The 6,563-nt window shown below is 39.7% G+C and overlaps 1 long non-coding RNA gene across 1 annotated transcript; it reads right to left on the bottom strand.

Annotated features, from left to right (window-relative positions):
* Positions 1 to 5,866: 5,866 nt before the first annotated feature.
* On the bottom strand, positions 5,867 to 6,363 carry LOC116220564. Its single transcript, XR_004163745.2, has 3 exons — positions 6,273 to 6,363; positions 6,129 to 6,189; positions 5,867 to 5,884 (listed from the first exon to the last, which is right to left on the bottom strand). It is a non-coding gene; the product is annotated as an uncharacterized LOC116220564 (long non-coding RNA).
* Between the last annotated feature and the right edge of the window lie 200 nt (positions 6,364 to 6,563).

Below are 6,563 nucleotides of genomic sequence, written 5' to 3'. Positions count from 1 at the left end.
ACTACTGCAGCTTCCAAACCAACCAACGTGCATCATCCGGGACTTTTAGCTGTGTGATTGAATGTGTTCTCACTACAGAATGCATTCAACATCTATAGAGCAGACTATGGGCCTTATGTCTAAGGGGAATATAGCAGTAAGTTGTTTTGTTTTTTATGCATATGAGTCATCAGTGATTTCTGCAATACAAATATATCTGGGGAAGAAAATACAAGAAATTCATCTTCCCTCTGTCTTACTTTGCTTACTGCTCATCTTGCATGTGTCAACTGTTGACATGTTACATACCAAAACTGTTTCTATAGACTTGCTTCAAAGAATGCCACAGAGCTTTTTAAACATAGTTATTAAATGTACTGGCTAGTACATGGGTAATAAATACAAAAAAGACCAATTATAATAAAAACATTGATTACAAAATCACAATTTGTGCCATCAGTAGCCATACTGTTAACAAAGGAAGACTCAATAGATGTGTGTCACCATTTATTCTCTAAATACAATGTAAACTTTGCTCAGACGTTACAGGTATTTGGTGTACAGAAGCTTTGTTAGCAGGTCTTGGGGCTTTCTGGGACGGAGAATCTGGGTGGTCCTGCTCTTCTGCTCCAGATGGTGCTTTGGAGGATCTGTCTGACAGGCCACATGATGTAGCCTAGGACACTGTTCAGATGTTCTTCCTTAACCACAAGAGCAGCAATGTTATTCATGTTTTTTCCTGAATGTAATAAAAGGAAAATACTCCATACTGTAAATAAAATGTCATCTCACTGACCATTATCCTTGCACTGCAATGCATGAAACATGAACTAAAAGCCAATACATCTCTAGCATTTGAAGAAATGTTGTATTCCATTACACCTAATATCAGTTTCACAACACAGAAAAGTAGGTACAATAACATTGGCATACTACCAACCCGGCATTTTTCTCATAAATCATTATGAAATAATCATACAGTGAACAGTATTTTTAACTTGTGCTGTACTATACACAAAATCCTCAAATGCCCCACATTGACAAACTGTTTTGGTAACTGCAGGTGAGTCTAAGCTGCTTATCAAGTCGTTTATGAATGATGCCTTTTTGGTGCAAGAATTCTCTAACCTTAACAACGGGAATCATACATTTTAGCGATACATTATTATCCGTTGGTTTTCAACTATTATTAGCTATGATACTGCCTTGAGCGCTAATAGCTAGCGAGCTGTTTACGGCCACAACCCACACAAAGTTCTAAATGCCCGTGATATGTTGTGCTGTTGGACGTGACAACAGACGCCAAAGAAACCTAGATGTACAATTGATACAATCGTGAATAATTGCTGTGTCTTCTCTCTGCAGCTAAACTCTCCTGATCAAGCTAGAGTGCTAATAGCTAGCGAGCTGTATAGCTCTTTTCTATGGGCTTTAGCTACAACTCGTTAGCCCATATTGACACTCTTGCTTGCTCAGGAGATAAGACACAGCACTTATTCACGATTGTATCAATTAACCACCACTAAAATAACACGGTTCATAAATCGCTGTTTGAATTAGTCCCCCTACAACATGCTAACGTCGTTAACCACCACACTGAATGGGCAAGTAACAGAATTATTTTTAAAAATACTTACATTTCCCTCGCCTAAAGTTCATTCAGGGACATTGCCTTCAAATATGAATTCAATCCATTTCGCTCGTGTCTTCTGAGGCTGGAACGTGATGTAGAGATCTGTGCGGCCCACCACAGCGCATCTTGAGTACTTAGTTTGCTTCATGCTGCTAGCTAGCTAGCTATTCAAAGCTTTGCAATAATGGCTTGCGCTCTGGCAAATATGTAATGAGTGTGTGTGTGTGGGGGGGGGGGGGGGCTGGGGATGAGGTGGGAGGTGGGCCAAGGCCATGAAGGGAACCTCCCAATGTGTTGTGACAGGCCACCACACGGGAATCTCATTCGCAGACTCAATCATGACGTTTCTGACCATAACAAAGCTCCAGGAACCATAACAAAGATCGCCAATGGTTTTTTTCCAGCGTTTTTGGGTTGGTAGACACGCCAGATACCCAAATGAATGTGTAGAAGCACTAAAAAAGTGGAATTTTCATAATATGGCCCCTTTAAATTATCTGCCTGCCTGCCTGCCTGTTTGCCTGCCTGCCTGTCTGTCTGTCTGCCTGCCTGTATCTCTCTCCCTTCATTAAACTTGACAAACGTCAGTAAACAGCTGGACAAGTCTTTGAAATCACGGATTTCGTGAGTTTTGTGTTTGTTTATTGTTTAAGGAAACGTCGGACCAGGGGGGTATTCGTCGTAGCTCACTAAACGGTTTAGCGAGCTAATTTTCAGGTTAAGATAAAAAAACGCCCCTCTTTTTGGTTCGTGGAAGCAACTTTTGATAAATCACCATAGTTACATATCGATTAGCACTAACCTGCTCCAGGGCAGGCTAACTTAAGTGTAGCTGGATAAGCTTGCCACACCCCCGGAAAAAGGAGGGATCCCATTGACCAAGGACTGATATTAGAGTTAGATTAGCGGAGGGAGAGAGTTCTTTGCGATCGCCAAGATCCATTATTCTTGCATGAGCGCTACCGATTCAGCCGACAAGGAATCATTAATTTACAAGACCTTCTCGAGTAATTTATTGCAAACACCACAGTCGAACATTGACTGTCTTGCGCTTTTTTGCGAGTGGTACATTTTTGTAGTGTCGGTGATGCAGAGAACAAAGCACTCATAATTATATGAGTGCTATTAGTACACCATAGCATATCATTATTGTAGAAAATGATTAAGGTGGACGCATGATAAGAATAGAGAGAAATACAGACAATTTATTTTCACTGCTTCAATTTATAGCATTTGTTATTAATACATTTAGTCATTTAACAGACGCTTTTATTCAAAGCGACTTCCAAGGAAATGTAAAACTACATCGAGGAAGGAGGTGAGGGGATTCGAACTAGCAACCTTAGATTCAAACCGGTAGAGGAAACCTCTGTACCAGTTGACACTTGCCATCAGATATTCATACAAAGATATCACGGTATATACATCCCAACACACCTTGCTCTCACAGCGGTGGTGGTGTTGAATTTTGCCATGATTATGGTCTTGTATTCTTCATAAGCGTTCATGTTCATCTCCTACTCGCCATCGGAGAAAAAAAGAGCCCTTTTCTTTGAGTTTAGAACCATTATACCGTTAGAAAGTCATGGTTTTGGTGATCGACCTTTCCTGCCTTTTGAAGTAGGACGTGCACGCGCAAACGCCATGATAACTTTAGCCTGCTTGAAATTAACCACATGATTAGGATGCGGGTCAGCCGTTAACGAACCGATATTTGCTGTTCTCAATCAGCTCGCTAATCTTAACGGGCTAAAAGGCCAATTGATTAACTTAGCTTCAATCCTACGACGAACGTACCCCAGTTGCGACGTAATGTTTTCAGCGGCGCTAATGTTGTGGTTAATTTATCACCAAACAACGTCATTACCTGTTTGTCTGATGCTGCAGGTCAGAGAAGAAGTAGGCTGCAGCCGTTTGGCCTGGCGCTCAGCACTGCATACGCACTAAGTGGAGGAGGATGAGGGAGGGGCGCGTGGGGCTTGTGAGCGCCGCGGAGCATGTCGGGGCGAAATTCTCACAAGAACTCAAATAAATGCCCCGTCATATATCAAAACACATTTGGGGGGAATTGATGACAGACGGAATTGATGACAGAGAGAGTATTTTTTATTCTTAAATATTGATGAATGAAGAAAAAATTTGGTTCCAGCAGAAGGGGCACTTTTCTCATCCAGGGCAAAAGGGCAGGTGCTTGAGCACCACTAGGGGTCTATCTGTGCACGTCCCTGATCACTAGGGTAAATGTCCAGGGTCTGAGTCTCTCTGCTTTTCTGTTTCATGGCTGGGCTCAGGCAGCTTCTTAGAAGAACTGATTAGGATAAATTATATGATAATCATGCATTGTCAGGTCAAAGTCTCTGAGTCAGTATAACAACAAGCATCAGTGACAATTGTGGTGTTTGTGTGTCAGACCATCTTTAGTTGAATTTAGCAGTTTCCTATTTGTCTGTCAGCTGCCTACTTCCTCATTCTATTAAAACTACTTGCAGTCAAACGGCGGCGTCTTTGCTCTTTCCAACCACTCAGAAGTCAAGGCTTCCTAAGGATGTGCAATAAGGTAAAGAGTCCCATAAAACTCTTTGAGTGACGTAGCAGTTAGCTGTGAGATTCACTGGCCCATTCTTGTGTCAGTGTGGCATTTCTACTTTGTGGGTAAAGACATGGATGCCTGCTGTGCTGCTTCATGTCATATCCACTGTTTCTTAGCTAGAAAATGCTTTGTTCTCCTTTCATTTTATAACATTTAAAAGCAAGTCTTGTTCCCAATGTTTCTAAATACCCCTCACAGAAAAAGTGTAAATGTTCTACCCCAAGAGATCTTGATATCAATGTTTAATTAGATTTAGTTATCTGAGCTCTTACTGTCATGTAGCTTTTCTTTAGGAGGAGAGACACATCATCATTGCCTGCAGCCCCCTTGCAACCAGAATCATTCTAAAAACTTCCTCTAAGTTCACCACAGGTCTGCTTTCTTTTTTTAGATGACACACAAACTAAGTCCCAAACTAAGATGCTCACGGACCTACCTTTTTGAAGTAGAGGTGCTTTGCCTCGTATCTCATGCACCAGTGAGCTCTTGGCAAAGATGAATGCACTTATACTACCAGGCTTTTGTTCATTCAGACGGAGGCGGCACACTTACAGTACCACTTAAAATAACCATTTTATTCAGATTGTATTGACCATTTTTTTTATTATATACAGAGAACCAAGCAACATTATCTGGATTTCTAAATAAATAATACATTTCAAAGTTTACATTTCTTATCTAAAAGTCTAACAATAATAACTAGCCTAATGATGTAACACTAACTAATTGGCAGATGGACTCATAGAGACAGTAATTTTGGGCAATTTTGGGACATGCATATGTGGGCGTGGCTTATTTAACAATGTATTTACCGTTAGTAAATATGCCTATATACCGCAAACCGGTATTCAACTTGCCTCCTGAAATCTTTACATTCTAGCTAAAATACAACAGAAATTTCACTGGATAAGGTGTCCATTAAACCCTCAATATGCCATTGTAGATATTTTCTTTATATGCTGGCATTCAAAACACTATATACTATACTTTATACACTACACATACTACAAACAAACACTATATAAACACAACACAAGACAAGCCTTTTAAATCATAATAAATGCTGTAACCTCATACATTTTAAAATAATCAATTGTTAACAGTTCATATTTAGATAATATACAGTTACACAGTATGTGCAGCTGTATCAGTGCATCTGCATAAGGTTGTAGGTCATGTCCTGCTGTATGACAACAGGGCTCCTGTGGTCCTGCACCAAGATGTATGTAACTGTATTATATTGGTTTACCTGGGAGAGAGCACAAGTGCGTTAGTTAAAAAAAGACTACACATTTAACTAAAGGTTTAATAAACTAACATAAAAGTAGTTTATGGCCTTTTACTGGCACACATAGTAAATACAGTATTTCTAGTAGATGTTAAATTACTTGTGCTATTGGTTGGGGGCTTCCCACAGCAGCTAAACCTCTCATTATCCATCCAAGTACTCATACCCAACAACTTTGCTTAAGTATTATAAGACAACAGGGTGCACTACAACCATCATATCAATACTTAACAACAACAGTTGCGATAAACACAGCTAAACATATCTGATGGCCCTGTAAATTAATCTGAAAGAAAAGCCATTGATTTTTGCTATACATCCATAGCGCAGTACTTTGCACATAGAGCACTCACATCATCCTGTTCAGAGAAAATATCTTCCCTTTTGTCAACATCTGAAAGATTTAATGAACAGAGTCAAATGTGATAACTGTAATTGTCATATACAGTATATGGTACTAGCTTCTTCATACTGTAAGAGAAAATCTGCATATCTTAGAGGGTTTTGTGTGCGTGTGTGTGTGGCAGAGACAAGATATAAGAATGAGCATCAATGGAAGATTGATCATCTTTTGCATCTTATTGAATACTCAGGTTAGTAGAACTCCTCTTTGTAAATGAAAATAATCTTTTTTTTACCTGGAGCTACAGTCAGGGGTGTTGAGGTGATCATGGTGTAGGTTACAACAGTGTCAACAGTCTGAAGGATGAAAAAGCACAGTTTGTAATTTCACTGTGTTACTTGTATTGTTTCAGAGTATCAATGACAGTAAACATACTTACTCTAATTGTACTATGTGCAGGCATAATGTCCGGGTGATTCTCTGAAGCACAAAAACAAATAGTCTGTAAATTAACATGTTCCTCCCAGTACATAGACTACACATATGGTGGGTTTGAAAACATATAGGATCTTACTCTGTCTCTGTTTTGGTCTAAAACTTCTGAGACATGCAAAAACCTTGTAAACACAAACAACAGCACATCTGACACCGATAAAAGCTTGCTAATGTGCCAGCTGGTGACCTTTGGAGATATAGTTGGCAATGTCAATCAAACTACACAGTGCATAGC

The sequence above is a fragment of the Clupea harengus genome, chromosome 5, assembly GCF_900700415.2.
Source record: "Clupea harengus chromosome 5, Ch_v2.0.2, whole genome shotgun sequence".
NCBI classification, from domain to species: domain Eukaryota; kingdom Metazoa; phylum Chordata; class Actinopteri; order Clupeiformes; family Clupeidae; genus Clupea; species Clupea harengus.
The sequence above is the reverse complement of the archived record's forward strand: the minus strand, read 5'-3'. Positions and strand labels throughout refer to the sequence as shown.